Source organism: Macrotis lagotis, chromosome 1 (assembly GCF_037893015.1).
Source record: "Macrotis lagotis isolate mMagLag1 chromosome 1, bilby.v1.9.chrom.fasta, whole genome shotgun sequence".
In the NCBI taxonomy this organism is placed as follows: Eukaryota; Metazoa; Chordata; class Mammalia; order Peramelemorphia; family Peramelidae; genus Macrotis; species Macrotis lagotis.
This window is the reverse complement of record NC_133658.1, coordinates 610,248,550-610,265,951: the sequence shown is the minus strand read 5'-3', so window position 1 is coordinate 610,265,951 and position 17,402 is coordinate 610,248,550. Positions and strand designations below refer to the sequence as shown.

The window sequence follows — 17,402 nt, the reverse complement described above, 5'->3', positions numbered from 1 at the left end:
AGCCTCAGCATCATGTGATACAACCATCTCAGTCTCCTGTTTTCTTTTTTAATTGACCCTCTTTCTGGACTTGCCCTCTTGACTCTACCAGAGTAAGGGGTGACTTGATTGAATCTTCCAAATTATGGGCTGCCCTTTCACCTAGGGCAATGGCATTATCAGTCAGACTGCCCTCTGCCCCCCTCAACTGAATCTACCAAAGGTATATGGATATGGATCTATTTAAAAGCATGCATTTCATTGGCAGAGGATGATTTCTTTTTAAAGAGCTGGGGGGAGGAATAGTGGCTGATCTGCCTGCTAACCCTCAAATTCCTTTTTTGTACTTTTCTTGTGACCATACTACTTCATTTTCCATTATTAGCCCCTTCTGTAATTTCATTAACAGACAGGGGAGAGGAATCAATTTGATTAATGTCCTGAAAACTCCCCACATCTCCACAGTACACACACACACACACACACACACACCAGATAATTTCTAGGAACAGGAATTAGCAGCTGAGCAGCTGAAGTAGTTTCACACAGGAGATGGTAAATTCCTAGAGACCTGGGATTATGTCTTTTTTTATGTCCTATATACAGTCCTATACAAGGCTGGGAACATTGTAGGCACTGATAAATACGTACTTGTAAGAGCACCTAGGTGGCACAGTGGATAGAGTGCCAGGTCCAGAGCCAGGAAGACTCATCTTCCTGAGTTCATATCTGACCTCAAATGCTTACTAGCTTTGTGACCCTGGGCAAGTCACTTAATTCAGTTTACCTTTTCTGTAAAATGGTCTGGAGAAGGAAATGGCAAACCAGATCCTGAAAAGGGTCACGAAGAACAGGACACAACTGCAATGACAGAACAACAAGATAGGAGATGATAGGATGGGACAAGTAACAGAAGAAACTTGCTACCAAAAAACAACCCTATTAACTACTTAATCATAAATCTGGAAAGAAATGTAGTGATCATTTAGTTCTTTTATTACTTAGTTTAGTTAGTTTCTTACTTTCCCAGATGGGAAAACTAAGGCCTAGAATGAAGAAGCAACTGGCCCAAGGTCACAGATATCAGAATTGAAACTCAGTCCAGGCCTTCTGACTTCATCCAGGATTCATTCTCCCATATCATGTTTCAGATTCCTGCAAAGGCCCTTTTTTCTGATTTCTTATTTCTCCTTGGTAGCTAGACTCTTCCAGAAGGTAAAGTGACTTGCCCAACCTCTGGTATACTTTTGGGTTAGAAGTCCCAAGAAGTCTGGCTTGCCCCTATCCCAACCCTTCCAGACCTGCTCTGGGGAATTATTTCCACATCCTCAGCTCCTCCTTGACCTCCCTTTTCTCCCCAGGTCCATCCATGGGTGGCATGGGCAAGCAGGAACTGCTTCTCCTCCCTGTGGGAACCTTAAATCTTCTATCTCTCAGGGTTTCTTTAAAGCCAGCCTTTGGCTGGTTGTGCACCTCCTCTCTTCCTCCTCCTCCCCCTCACCTTGCTTCAGCTGGGGCTTCCTGAATCAGGGAAAGGTGCCAGCTGTATGACCTGGGTTAATCATACCTGGTAATCCCTGGCCCTTGTTTTTGTCTGCTAAGTGTACATGATGATTAACATGTCCTGTCAGCTCCCCAAACCCCAAGAGTAAAAACAAACTTGTGTGATTGATGGACTTTTTGGCCCTTCATTGCCACTGCCCGTCTGGTCTAAGATAGCCCCCCCCATTTCTTTGCTCCCTGTTCCCAGCCAGGGAGGCCCCAGGAGGTAGGGTAGGTCTCCAGTCTCATTCTGTTGTGCCAGTTTTTTGTGGGTAACAAGCCAACTTCACCCAAAAGTAGAGAAATGTACTGGTTATATGGTGGATTTTGGATTCCCCAACCATTCATCCTATCACAAAATCTACTACTCTAGATAACTGAAATTTCACAATTATATTTTTGTTCCTTTGTATTAAGAATTGACTACTCCCCATTCCTTTCAGACTCGACATGGAGTTATCACTTTACCCCTCTCTCCCTTCTCCAGTCCCACTTTCAGCCAGGGAAGAGACCAGGGGTGACTCCCTAGGTGTCAACTTTATGGAGAGTGATTTTATATAGAACAGTTTCACAAAGGTCCCTTCCAAATCTATGATCCTATCTATGACTTAGTTGTATTTTATCCCATTCAATACTTATTGATTGAGTCTTTTTACAATTTTCTTTGTATCCAGTGTCTGACAGGTAGAGGGTACTTAATATTAGTCAGAGAATCTGGATTCAAATTTTCTCTCTCCTTGTATGAACTTGGGCTCACTCAACCTTCCTGGGTCTCAGTTTCCTTATTTAAAAATCAATCTATCAACATTTATTAAAATCCTATTATTTTCCAGGCTAAGCAATTAGGAATATGAAAAGAAACAAAAGTCAATCCCTGCCCTCATTGACCTTATAATCTAATGGGGAAGACACAAGCAAACAAATGTATATGAAATAAGTTAACAGGATAAATAAGAACTAATCAACAGAGAAAAAGCTGGAATTGAGGGAGGGAGAGTTTTAGTTGGGACTCAAAGGAAGCCAAGGAAGTCAAGGATTAATTTAGATGACCTCTCAAGGCCCCTTCCAATTCTATTATTGATATCTCCTAAAGATAGGGGGAAAGGGGCAGAAATTGCAGCTTGGGGCACTTAGGTTAGGTAATAAATTCCTTAGCATTAAATTCATTTTACAGAGAAAGAAAATGAGTCTCAGAGTCTGGCTCCTGGTCACCCACATATTAAGAGATAAAAACTGTACCTGAATCCATGTTTTTTAAATTCAAATCAGTACAAAATCTGGATGTGCCATGATGTCTCCTCATCAAGAAGAGCACCAAGGTCAATCTTAATGGACTTGCTCATTTCATCAGTACAACAATCAGGCACAATTTTAGGGTATCTGCAATGGAGAATACCATCTCTAGCCAAAGAAAGAATTGTGGAGTTTAAACAAAGACCAAAGTCTATTAGCTTTAATTACAAAAGTTATCTTTATTATGTAATTTTGCTATCTCATATTTCATTTTTTCCTTTAGGATATGATTTCTCTCTCAATACATTCAATTTTGATCAATGTATAGCATGGAAACAATGTAAAGACTATCAGACTGCCTTCTTGGGTGTGGATGGTGTGGGGGGGAGGGAATCGAGATTAGGGGAAAATTATAAAATTCAATAAAAATTTAAAAAAAGAAAAGCATCAAGGGAAGGCACATGAGGCACACCTCTATTTTAGTTGATTCAGGGACAGAGGAAGAAATCCAATAAATGCTCTTCCTCTTGCAGATGGAAGTCAGGAAACTTCATCTTTCTAAATTTAAATCTGGCCTGAGACACTTCCTAGCTGTGTGATCCTGGGCAAGTCACTTAATACTGTTTGTTTCAGTTTCCTCATCAGTAGAATGAACTGGAAGAGCAAATAGCAAACCATTTCAGTATCTTTACCAAGAAAACTTCAAATGTGGGCATGAAGTAGTCAGAGATGACTGAACAAAATTCTATCTGCTCTTGCAGCTTTAGAGCCTAATTTGAATTATGTGCCCACAGATGTTGCTTGAAAAATTTTTTAGGATGTTATTCTCTGTGGCACCCCATCCACATTTTGTCTTTTTCCCCCACATTGTAAATGCAACTGGGGAAGTTAAGTTCTTTGGTTTGATCACAAAGTCTCATTTCTTAGGACTCTAATTGAGAAAACTTGTGTAGCCCAAGTGTTGTTTCCCTGTTTGATAGATACGGGAACTAAGGCATAGAGGGTTGAAATGACTTAAGGTCAGAACCAGGGCTATAGTTTGTCTCTGACCTTCTAGTTTAGTGCACTTTCCTTCTGAGATATCCCTCTCAATTCTCTGCACTTGGCCCAATGATATTCTGATATGGGTTGTTTGGACCCTTTGGAACAAAGACTATGACCTAGCTTGTGGTAGGCAATATGGTTTAGAGGGAAAGAAGGCTGGACATTTTTTGCTCCTAAATCTCTGATGCTCACTGACTGTGCCACCTTGGGCAGGTGGCTTTACCTCTCTGATCTTCACTCTTTTCATCTGTAAAATGTGACTAAAGATACTTGCATTATCTGCCTCAAAGGGTTGTTGTGAAATGCTCTATAAATTGTAAAATGCTGGGTAAAAGTGTAAGTTGACAATTTTTTTTTTCTTACTCCTATTTAGATTATGAGTTTTTTTTAGCAGAACCTGTGGTTTGTTTTCTGAGTATCTAGCATATTTTCCTGCTTGTAGCAGACATTTAAAGATCATTCCTTGAATGGAATTGGCTATACTTATCCAATAATAATTCTTTAATCAGATACAATTTGTCATATGTTTAACAAACATGACTTAGGTGGCAATGCCATCTTTTAAATTAAATTCACCAGGGAGGGTCAGAGGGTATGCATATTTTAGTTGCTATAGGACCATAAACATATAGGGGTATCTGAAAGTTTTGTTGTTCATCCTTCATTATCAAAGAAGACCATGACATCAGGGAAGTGATGCCATGACATGCATGTGAAATGGATTTGAGTAAAAGGGTGCTGTGCAATGCCATTAACCTCACTTTCTCCTCCAGAGCCAATTGGATCCAAACATGAATCAGGATGACTGGAGATGACCCTGGATACAAAGCAATCAGAGTCAAGTGACTTACTTAAGGTCACACAGCTAGTAAATATGAAATGTCTGGAGCTCAATTTCACCTTGGGTCCTCGACTTCAGGGCCAATGCTCTATCCACTGAACCATCTAGCTACCCCATCTGAAAACTTTAGCCTATGTGGAAATAGTCAGAACCTAGCTGCACATCCCACTTTGCTTACCAATTCCTGTCACTTCACAATTTTACAAGTCTCATTATTCTTTCTGGGTCACCCTTAAAACAGAATGTAATTAGCTTTGTCTAAAATGGTAAAGTCTACAAAGTTTATCTTGGGGCCTTTCCCAAGTGCCTTTTTGTCTTTTCTCTTCCACTTTCTGTTGTCTCTACTTCTTATTTTCCAGGGTTCCAGCTATCATGTTGAAGTTTGATTTAATTTAATTCAACAAACATATATTAAGCACCTACTGTGTGGGAACACAAAGACAGAGATGAAACAATCCTTGCTCTCCATTCTACTGGAGAAGTACAACATACCCACAAGTTAGTAAATGATGATGATGATGATGATGATGATGATGATGATGATGCTTTGTCCTTCATTCTCAAAGCAGACTGTGACATCAGGGAGGCAATAATAACATATGTGTGAATTGGATTTGAGGGAGGAGATACTAAGTCACCAGCCTCACTTTCTCTCTGGAATCCCCTGAGTCCAGTGACCAGATATAGATCAGGACAAATGGACTTGGCCCTGGATGTGAGACTGAGTTAAGTGACCTGCCTACAGTCACACAGCTAGTAAGAATCAAGTGTCTAAGTCCAGAATTGAACTGACTCTAGGGTTAGTGTTCTATCCACTGCACCACCTAGCTGTCTATGTGGTACCATACGAAGTAATTTTAAGAGGAAGAGTGCTAATAGGGACATAATGAAAGACCTTGGGTAGGAGGTGACAAACTATACATTGAAGGAAGCTAGAAATTCCATAAGACACAGATTAGGAAAGAATGCATTCCAGACTGGAGGGAACATAAGTAAAGTGTGAAGGTTAGAGATGGAATGCTGTGCATGAAGAAAAGCTAATAGATCAGTTGGACTTGATCAAAGAGGATGTCAAGGGGGATTAATATGAATAAACATGGAAAAGGAAATGGCATCTGGATTGTAAAGAGATTTTGTATTTTATCCTAGAGTCAATTAGGGCAGCTAGGTGGTACAGTGGATAGAGTACTGCCTTGGAATCAGGAAGACAAGAATTTGAATCCAACCTCAGATACTTGACTCTTACTGTGTGACCTTGGGCAAATCACTTAACTCTGATTGTCTCCCATCCAGGGCCATCTCCAGTCATCCTGATTCATATCTGTCCACTGGATCCAGATTACAGCATTTCCTCACTCAAATCCAATTCACGTGCTTGTCATGACATCACTTCTCTGATGTCCTGGTCTTTTCCAAAATGAAAGATTGGGGAGCCATTAAGGATTTCTGAGTGTATTAACTTTATACCTGTGGATGTCTGGGGTAACATAGGTATATGTTTCAGGAATATCACTTTGGAGGATGGATCAGAAAGAAGGCAAACTAGAACTGGGCAGCCTAACTAGATATCTTTTTTCCTCTGAACCATCTGAAATCTGATCTTCTGAAATCTAGATATATGTTAGGCTATTTATTAATCCTCTAGAGGTCCTCTCATCTAGAGATCCTAAGATGGAATAGTCACTAACGTACCAAGGAAGTCCCTAATATTTTCACCATAGCATCCAACCTTCCCTATGGATGAGAATTAACTCCAGAAAAAAATTTCCATCTTTTGAAGGAGAAAAGTTGTAGAGATTTGGTAAAGGTTCTGGGGTTTTGAGAGAAAGTACAGATGTTTCTATGTAGAGGAAAGGGAGAGTATAATTCCTTTTTCATTTATAAATTTATGAAAATAAAGTTTGTAGAAATTTTTATAAATATAATGATCAAATTTACATAAATATAAATTTTATAAATAAATAAGGGTAATAGTGAAGGAAACCTTGACTGTTGATTGAGTGATAAGTTGTGGGGTAACCAAAGCCCAGTTTCACTTACTTCAGTCATCAGTCCAGACCTAGTTGCTGAGTACCTACTAGGTACCCAACTAGCTCTGAGCTAGAGACTAACAGAAATACAAGAAGACCCAGTGTTTTTTTTTTTTCTTGGTGAATTTATGTTTTAACAGGTATTAAGATTTCACCCTAGCAAAAGAGAATAAATTGAGACATTGGACTAAGTAGTAAATGTAGTATAAGTGCTTACAAGAGGTCACAGAGGGAGAGGTTAGCTTGGGCCAGAACCTTGAAGAAGGCTTCACAAAACCATGGGGACTTGAATTGGACCACAAAGAAAGGGAAAGACTTGTGTAATTGGGTGGGGTGAGGGTGTCCAGGGAGTAGGAATTCTGACTGGCAGTAATGATTGGGAAGCTCAGGCAGGAAGTTGCAGGGTCAGCCTGCCCTGGGAATACACTGAATACCTAAAGAGGTTTGAACGATTTATCGTCATGAATGTTCAAATCAGATTTATGTCTTGTTGAGGTTGTGTAACCATGCCTTATAAACCTTGTAAATCCAATTGCCCAAGTTTATGGCTGTCACTTGAAGTAAAGAAGGAAATACAGAGCTCCCTAGGCCCCCGACACCCATAGACCTTTTGTGGGAGCAAGCCCCCTTGCATTGGGTTTGTTGAGAGTCCCATGGTGAACAATTTAAAGCCTATGAAGGGAGTGGATTCTTTGGAAGCCCCTCAGAGCTAATATGTCAAAGTAAACTTCCTTCTAGAGAAGAGAAAGTATTAAGGGCTAGGAGAGCCCTAGGATTCCTAGTGTAGCCCAAGGACAGATTTCAGAAATATTCTTTGCATTGAAGTCAGGAGTCTTGAAGTCCATTCTAGGCTCACAGATTGCTTAATCTCTCTGGGTCTCAGTTTCCTTCTCTGTTAAAGTTATAACTTTATATCATGATCAGAAAGACTCTTTGCCATTCTAATTTCTACTCTAGCTTATGCCTGGCAAGCAATATGTTTACCACAGTAGAAGAAACTCGGGGTTTGGAATAAGAACCTGGCTTCAAATTCTTGCTCTGCTACTTACTTCCTGTCACTTTGCAAAAGTCACTGACTTCTCTGGACTTCAGTTTCCACATCTCAAATTTGAGGGGAAGGCACTTTATAAATATTGTCTCATGTGATTCCCCTCAACAAGGTGGAAAGGTGGAGGAATGCTTTTATTATACCCATTTTTACAGTTGTGGAAACTGAGGCTGACATACAAGGGTTAGGTGACTTGCTCAGGGTCACCTGGCTGGTAAGTGTCTGAAATCACATTTGAAATGGGGTCTTCCTAACTCCACACCTAGTACTTGATCTAATTGTCCAACCTTCTTTTGTTGTTAGTTTAGTTGTTCAGTCATGTCTGACTTTTCATGACCCCATGGACCATGGAGTTTTCTTGGTAAAGATACTGGAGTGATTTGCCATTTCCTTCTCCAGTGGATTAAGGCAAACAGAAGATAAGTGACTTGTCCTGGGTCTCATAATTAGTAAATGTTTGAGATTGGATTTGAACTTAGGTCTTCTAGACTTCAACCCTAGTACTTCAGTACTGAGCCAACCTAGCTGCTCCTAATAAGTTACCTTACTTTAATATTCCTGGCCTCCTATAAATCTATGATCTGTTCATAGACTAGCCAGAGGACCAGAAATAAATATATGACCTTATATAGAAATCTGCTATTTTTGTTTTTAAAAAGATCTGAACCTACACGCCAAAGAAAGTAAATACGTCTATGTACGTAGTAGAAGAGAAGAAAAGGATTGTTGGTAAAACTGCCAATCCAAATTAAGGGGTATTTTTTGAATGAGTGAAGGTGTTTGCTAGAAGTGGAGAGGAATAGGGATGACTTGATGAAAAATGTTAACTTCTTTCCATCACAGGAGCCTCCCTGTTCTGTCTCTTGGTTGCTGACACAGTGTTATTTAGACATCTTTGAGCCATGCCCTGGCCTTGTTCTATTTCCTCTGAGTTCCTTTAAAGAGAAGAGGTTATACTGTGATTTGGCTTTCAAAGAGATTACAGATAGAAATCGCACAGAAGGGACTGCTGACCTAGTCGGCAGTGGGAGGGGCACCTGAGAGCCAAATTGTGAGAGGTTCTTCTCAGAACTGACTCAGCTCCTTCCTCCCACTCGGGGGAGTCTTGCCCCTGTTTTAGGAAGTCTTGCTCAGTGTATCTGAGGCCAACTAGGGTGAAGGGGGAGACACAAGGACTTTCTATCTATACTCTCCACACTCAGGCTGTGGAGGAATGAGGATGTGGACAAGAATGAGCCATGAACTTTTTCCCTGAAGTGCTCCGAGTCCAAGGTGTCTAATGATAGTGGGGCAGACCCGGCCCATCTTTACGTCCCTGGTACTTTGCACATTCTGTTGTTTAATTGTCTCAATTATGTCTGACACTTCGTAACTCCATTGGAGTTTTCCTTGGCAAAAACACTGGAGTGATTCCGGCTTATTTTATAGCTGAGGAAACTGAGGCAAATAGCTTTAAGTGACTTGTTCAGGTCACACAGCTAGAAAGTATCTGAGCCTGCGTTTGAGCTCATGAAGATACCTCTTCCTGATTCCAAGTCCATTGTTCTATTTGCTGTGTCACCTAGCCGCTCACAAATAAATGTTTGTTAAATGATTAAAAACAAGCTACTGGTATGAAAGATCCTTGACTACAGAGTTAGAGGAACTGAGTTTGGACTCAGGTTAGCTATCACTACTTGAATGACCTCAGGCAAGGGTCTTGAACTCTCTGGGTCTCAGTTTCTCATCTGTAAAATAAGAGCTCCTAATATATGAACTATATCATATTGATAATCCTGACACTTGAACTTTCTTAAGTCTGTCATTCCACACATAGAATTTATTTGTTGATTAATTCACATTTGATTTATGGCTTCCATGCAGATGCCTCTAGGAGAGGGGTCCCAGAGACTTAGATTCACACTAGAGTGCAAATGACTGACACAGAATCTTTTTTTTTTTTTTTGCAAGGCAAACAGGGTTAAGTGGCTTGCTCAAGGACACACAGCTAGGTAATTATTAAGTGTCTGAGACTGGATTTGAACCCAGGTACTCCTGACTCCAGGGCCGGTGCTTTATCCACTATGCCACCTAGCTGCCCCTTCACAGAATCTTTTAGGTTGAACAAGTTTAATCCCCTTAATCTCCCTACTCCCTGCTTATCCTTCAGGGTCTGATTCATTGCTCCATGGTTGATCTTGATCTTGGTCAAATAACTTTCCTGGACCAGTTTCCTCAATTGTAAATGGGAAGAGGATGCTAAATAAAATGATCTGTAAGGTCCTTTAAAACTCAAACTCTCATTCTGTGGCCTACCCTCCTCTCATCTATGAGTTAGAAGTTGATACTTGAGGTTGCATAACCTTTCTAAACTCACCTTCTAGTCATTGGCTTATCCCTGTGTCAGTAGGAAGCTTAATGTTATCCACAGTGACTTGACTTTCATGTCACAGGATGGGAAGACTTAACCCAAGATTAAGAGGAGATATACTTAACTTGAATATTTCATTGCTTGTCAGACTAGCTCTGAATCATAGTGATTTCGGAATAATATACAGTAGTTGGAGTATTTAAGATAGAAATTACCCAAGGGGGAGAAATCCTTCACCAGAGCCTATTTGTCATTTATTTAAATTAAATGTAGATCTTTCCAGTTTCCATTTTGCATTTGTTTAAGCTGGTTAAGAAGTCAATTCCATTTCTGCAGTTCAAGTAACCAAATGATGTGAGAAATTAGCATTATAGTGATCTTATGAAATAATGAAAGAAACTATATTTTGGGGAGCTAATTTCCTTAACTTCTGCCTGTAAGTCAATAATTCCAACTATTTCAATATATTAAGATATAGCTTTTTTGGGGGGGGCAAGTTTCAATGGAAGGGGTTGAGTTTGCCTACTAGGCAAACTCTTAGCTGCCAGTTTTGGCTACTACAAAAAATTAGGTATACATGGTCTTTTTCCTCTTTTAAAAAAAATCTCTTTGGTGTATATAGATCTAGTAGTGGGTATAGTTGAGTCAAAGAGTATTTGTAATTAATTAATTAATTTTGCATCTGTGGTACAAATTTTGCTTTGCAGGATGACTGATCAATTTACAGTTCCACCAACAGTGCAGAGTAGAATTTGTTTGATGTAAGAGAATGGGTTGCTAGGTGGTACAATGAATAGAGCATTGAGTTCAAATCCAACCTCAGACATTTACAAGCTGTTACCCTGGCAAGTCACTTAACCCTGTTTGCCTCAGTTTCTTCATTTGTTAGAAATGGAAAACTCCTCCAGTATCTTTGCCAAGAAAACTTCAAATAGGGTCATAAAGAATCAGATATGACTGAAAAACAACAACAATGTAAGAGAGGTATAGACTAACTCATATGACAGGTCTAGGGAGAAGAATCAATAAGGACTGGGAAGATTGAGAATAACTCTACTTAATTTAAAGGAAGTAGTATGTCAGTGGACCAGATATGGAAAATATGTGATTGGACTAAACAATTCCCCTATTTAGATTGATATATAAACGTCTAGTTTTGATTTCTTAAAATATTCTAAGATTAGGAAGTATATACTATCCAGGATCCATTCCCTCATATTTTTCTCTAATTGGGACTGACTTCTTTTATGAGATTGTAAACTTCAGGTGGGCAGACTGTGTCTTATCTAAACTTCAAATCTCCATCACCCCCTAACACAGTTTTGCCTGTAGTAGGTGGTTAATAAATGTTTATTGAAGGAATTAATGAATGGGCAAATGGAAAAGAGTTTACAAAACCATTCCCGAGTGTCCTTTTGGTATAGTGGAGAGTGAGTTCAAAGATACTGGGTCTCATTAATGAATGAGAAAAATGAATAAGAATAGGGAGGTTAAGAGGAATGCTGCTTACTTCACAGTTAACCTAGGGCAGACTTGTCATATTTCCAAGATGATTAGAATAAATTAAATTCTTTGGCCATCCAGATAATTTGGGCCCAGCTTTCTCTTTAATCATCCCTTTGGATTTTGAACAGGTGTCAGATGGTGAAGATAGAGGAAGCAGAGCAGGAAATGAAGACTTAAGAATGGCGACTTATAGATCGAGTACATGGATCAATTAGTCATAGAATCAGAGTAGGTCAGAGGCCTGGAGGGAATTTGGAGATGCAATAAATTAAGATTTATTGACTGACTGATTTGGTTATTTGTTAAGCATCTACTAGAGCTGAGACAGCCAAATACACACTCTGTGAATGATATAAATATAAAACAGAAACTCTGGCTGATTGGAGGGTTGCTGGCTGCTCCCAGAACCTCCCCTCAAGGAAAGTGCCTAGGTTAGGCATTCCCCACCTGGTTTCTTTTCAGCTTTCTTTTGTGCATTGTCTAACTTTATTAGATTATAAGCATCTTGAGGGCAGGGATTGTCATTTATATTGGGTTTTTTTTTTTTTGGTATCCTGGTCTCAGTCCTCAGCACATAGTAGGCCTGCTTACTGACTTAACCCAACTCCATTTTATAGAGGGGAAAACTGAAGCCCTAAAGAAATGAAGTGACTTGCTCAGGTTGACTCAGTTGGGATAATAGCTCAGTTTCCCCCTTTCATCTTAATATGCTATTCTAAGAATTCATCAGGTACTTTGTCTTCATTCATCTATTGAGCACCTCAGCTTCTGTGTTCTCAAAGAGGACCGTGCCATCAGGAAAGTGATGCTTTGTCTTGCAAGTAAATGTGATTTAAGTGAGGGAGTGCTGTGTAAAGTTCTCCTTCAGAGCCATCTGGGTCCTATGGCCAGATATAGATAGACCTGGATGACCCTGGATACAGTGGGAGACCTTGGTCTCTTTCAGTTTAAGGCTATTTACTAGTGATGAGAAGACAAAAAGGATAAACAATCTCTGCCCTCAGAGAACATACAATCTATTAAAGAGATATAATATTTAAATATTATAATTTTGGGAGAAAGATAATCAATAATCAGATTATTGATTTCAGACAAAAATCAGTGATCTACTTCATTAAAAGGACTGTTAAATATGAATAATAATAATAATAATGAATGTAATTATGTAATATTAATGAATAATAATGATCTTTTCCTTTAGGATTTTGTTGTCTAATTAGGGAAGACAGGTTTCACAGTCTTGAAACAATTAGAGAAAAATTAGAAAAAGGGACCTTTGGTGGTTCCAGGTGTTGAGTTGGGAGAGTAAAAAGGGGGTAGGCAGAATGCAGACCCTGACACACCTAGTTAGCAATCTGAAAAAAAATAATCATTTTAAATGTTACTAAGGAAGGAATCACTTAAGAATTGCATTGTTTCAGGAAGAACTGGAAAATTCTGTGTCTCTTTGAATTTGTTCACTTTGCTGTCTGAATTTCTCATTTGGCTTTGACAATAATGGCTTGGCTCACATATTTAAATTTGTTTTAGTTAAAATACTTCACAAAGGGAAAAAAAATCCTTTCCATGCTGGCTTTTGATATTTTTTCAATAAATTATGGCGTTACAAACAAAAAAAATGATGGTGTTACAAAAGAGGCAGCATGATTTTTGGAAGGAACCCTAGATCTGGATTTGAATTCCTTTGAGCAAATCACATAACTTTTCTGGGTTTGTTTTCTCACCTGTAAAAATAACCTGGAGTGGGGGACTAGATGCTTCAGGAAGATATGGTTCAACTCTAAACTGCTCCTGCTGTAAACAGAAAAGCTCTAAATCAGGGGTTCTTAATCTTTTTTGTGTCATCCACCCCTTTGGCAGTCTTCCTTCCTTCCATTCTGTCCTATAATAATTTAAATTTTTTTTAAATAATTGAATGATGTACTAAATTTCAGGCAAAGGTTGATGAAAAATAAAGATGTAGCTTTTTTTCCCATTCAAGTTCACAGACTTCCTGCAACCTTCCATGGATTCCTTTGGTCTCATTGGGCTCCGGGTTCAGACCTCATGATCTGAGGGAAAACATTTTTCCAACTTAATTATAGTATTACCCTTGTGGGGTCTATTCTGGACATTGGTAGAAGATATTTAATCAGATATGGAATAATAGATCTTGTGGAAAGAATACTGGATAGAGAATCACCATCTTAGATGATCTCCTTTCTGGGTTTTAGTTACTTTGTAAGGTTTTTCCCCTAGTTCTAACATTCTGTATGGTTCTGGGAGTTTAAAAAGGCAATGGTACTTCAATTTTATAAATATAAATATAAAATTGAACTTGGAGCCAGGAAATTTGGGTTAATTTCCTTCCTTATACATTAACCACGTGATCATGGGCTACCTAACTTTTGAAACCTGAGTTTCCTTATCTGCAAATAGGGATAATAATATTTGCACTAGTTGATTCATGTGGTTGTTGAGGGAAGTGCTGAATATGTCTTATTACACAAGAGTGAGCTTTTGCTATTATAAGAGATGTACTAATACATGATTAACTATCTAGTTAGAATAATGCTTCAAATCTTCCAAAATCCTATGGAATACAAAAAAAAATTTGTCTTTTGGAACTTAGCCAAATATTTAGTTTTGAATACACATAAATGTGTAGTTTTGCATACACTTAAATGTATAGAAACATACACCTAACAGACATATTGCAAACTAAAAGTTAGAAATAGGATGGAGACTACACATGAAAGATCTATGCCTTGGCTGGGAAAGATGGAAGATGAAGATAGAAGTTAGTAAAACATGAGGCCTAAGTGAATAGGAGTGAATCAGAACAAGTTGAGTGATCAGGATAGTAGAATGGAGGAAAAAACAATTTAAGAATATTAATGTTGGGAATTAAAAGTTGTTGACCCTACATACCTTCCTTTTTCCACTTCTTCCTTTTCTTCCAGAACAGATCTATCCCTCCGTTGTTCCATCATTCTCTCCCTCCTACTTCCCTTCCTCCCACCCATTTTCCTTCTTTTGCTTCCTTTCCTTTCCAATCATAACCATATTTTCACTCCTTCCTTTTCTTTCTTTCCCCTCCCCCTTATTTTCCTCCTTCATCATTCCTTCCCTCCCTCCCACCCAAATATAAACTACATTCGAAGTAAATACAAAGCTATTTGGGGGTAGGGTACTAGTAGCTGAGAGAATCAGAGGTTTCATGTAAATGGTATTACTTGGTGGTAGCTTGGGATTTGAAAAGGCAGAGATTGGGGGAGTGATTTCAAGGTATGGGGTTCATTCAGTAGGTGCAAAGGTTTGGAGATAAGAGATAGATCATCCTCTATGTGTGGGGAGATGTTTGGCTGGAATGTGGAGTATGTAAAGGGAAGTACTGTGTAAAATGTTGGTAAAAGTAGTCTGGAACCAGATTGTGAAGGTTTTTAAATGGTCAGTGGATGAGTTGATACTTTATTTTAGCAGAGTTGCTCGAGCCCAGATTTTTCATGGTGAGACCTCTATTTTAGTGAAATCACTATGACATCCATGTAAAGATGAATTGGAGAGATTGTCAAGAAGACCAATTGAAAGGTTGTTGCAATAGTCCAGGTATGAACTAGTGAAAGCTGAATTAGGATAGGTAGATGGTAGGTGGCACAGTGGATCAAGCCCCAGAACTGGAGTCAGGAAGAGGAGTTCAAATCTAGCCAGAGACAGTGGCTTATCAGTATGCTCTTGGGCAAAGCACTTAACCTCTATTTGCTTCAGTTTCCTCAACTGTAAAATGGGGCTAAAAATATTACCTACCTCCCAAAATTGTTGTGAGGATCAAATGAGAGCATTTGTTATTGGCTATGTATTGGTTAATGGCTATGAGGACCTGCCAACTGATCAGACACAGGGTATGAAGGAGACTGTGAAGGATGGGGATGGTAGTATTGAATCTGTTTTTGTTGACAGAGTAATGATATTCTCACCAGGAAAAGGCAAGTCAGAAACTGGTGAATTTTTTTTTTTTTGGTTAAAACCATGAGTTCTGTTTTGGACATTTTGAATTTGAGACACTTATAAGACATTCCATCCAAAAGGCAATCATGGTGTGGGGTTGGAGCTCAGGAGACACTAGCGCTGGATATAGAGATCTGAGAGTTATGTCTGCAGACTTAAGGGAACTCAAAGGAGTTGGTGAAATCACTAAGTAGGAAAATATAGACGAATAGAGAAGAGGGCCCAGGCAGATTCCAAGTTTTAGGTGTCCAAGGAGAGACCTGGGCTATGGCTTTGGTTCGGGTTACTTACCCTCAGGGACTAGTGATGGTCAGTCACTTTACTCTCTGAAACTTTGAGCTGGGGTTAAACTTGTTTTGTTTGCCTCTGAAAGGCAGAAGGATAAGTAGATTTTTCAGAGAAGCAAATTTAGGCTTGATGAAAAGACAAAAATGTCCTTAGAATGGGATGCTTGGGGGAGTAGTGGAGTCTTGACTCAAGGTCTGTTATCTTACAGAGGAATCCAACATTTCTCAAGTCCGACTTCTGAGGTCAGGTACTGAGCAATAACCTTTTAATTCCGTGACTAGATGTCTAGCAACTGAGAGAGATGGAGTTGGGAAGCCGGGGGTGCAAGCCCTGAATACGTTCTGGCACCGATGACGCAACATCAGTACCTCCCCACCCCCCACTTCTGCCTTTTACAGGGATACTCAGCCTTTTGGACAGATTTCAGGGAGTTCATCAACTTGAATAGGAAAAAAAAATTACATCTTTATTTTCACTCTAACTGAAATTTAGCATTTTCTCAACTTATTTTTAAACTTATTCTGAAGGGGCGGCTAGGCGGTGCAGCCCTGGAGTCAGGAGTCCCTGGGTTCAAATTCGGCCTCAGACACTTAATGATGACCTAGCTGTGCGGCCTTGGGCAAGCCGCTTAACCCCATTTGCCTTGCAAAAACCTCAAAAACAACCCCCCAAAAGGGCACGGAAGGCCTTTAAATTGTCGATTGCCGCAGAGCTCGAGGGCCCCTTCCCCGCGCCGGCGGCTCGAGTCACCCCTTCCGGCCCGGCTCGGCGCGGGCTCCGGGCACGCTCTCCGGGCCGGTTTAAACGTAGCTTTCCGTTCCCGGTTCCGGCGGTTCCGCCTCCCCTTCTCTCCTGACTCAGCAGATCCTGCCTTCAGGCCTCCGGCCGGCTCGGAGCCCCCGGGGAGGGAGGGAGGGAGCCAGGCTGCGGGGCGCGGCTGCGCGGCTCGGCCCGCCCTGCGCAGCCCTCGCGAGCGCCTCTCTTCCGATTGGCTGCCGCGCCCGAGCGGGCGGTGCCGGAACGCGGCTCCGGGGCGGGCAGGAGCGGGAGGCGCGTTCTCGAGGGCCGCCGGTTGCCTGGGCGACGGCGGGGGCGCGCCTTCGGGAGCGTGCCCGGGCGGCTCAATGACAATACTGAGGAGGCGGCGGCGGCGGCGGCTGAGGGTGGCCCGGCTCCGGGCGGGGGAGGAGGAAGCGGGCGCCGAGGAGCGCCCGGGAGTCTAGGAGGAGAGAGAGGCGAGCGGAGGAGAGGAGGAGACGGCGCGGAGCCGGCCCGCGGGCCCAGGTAAGGGCCGTGGGGGCGGCGGGGCTCGGGGCGGCGCCCCGCCCCTCCCCCTCCCGCAGCCGCGGGGGCTCCGGGGTCTTCCCGGGTGCAGCTCCGAGGCCGCAGCCGATCCCCGGGGCCCGCCCGGCGCCTCAGCCCCTCCCGCAGGCCCCGGCCCCCCCCCCCCCCCGCGCCTCTCCCCAGAAGCGCCGAGGCTCTACTTCCTACCTCGCCCCGGGAGGCCTCCGCCCGCGGGGCCCCGCCCCCACGGGGCCCCTCCGCGCTCCTCCG

The 17,402-nt window shown here is 41.3% G+C and overlaps 1 protein-coding gene across 3 annotated transcripts in view; it reads left to right on the top strand.

Annotated features, from left to right (window-relative positions):
- Positions 1–17,402, top strand: part of RALB (RAS like proto-oncogene B) — a 102,043-nt gene that overhangs the window by 30,340 nt on the left and 54,301 nt on the right. The window contains exon 1 of one of the 3 annotated variants that reach the window (XM_074214977.1): positions 16,941–17,132. The exons of 1 other annotated variant lie outside the window; for it this stretch is intronic. The gene's annotated coding sequence lies outside the window, so the exon portion shown is untranslated. Of the gene's footprint in view, positions 1–16,940; positions 17,133–17,402 lie in introns of those variants that run through there. One more of the 3 variants, XM_074214975.1, reaches the window with a different exon arrangement.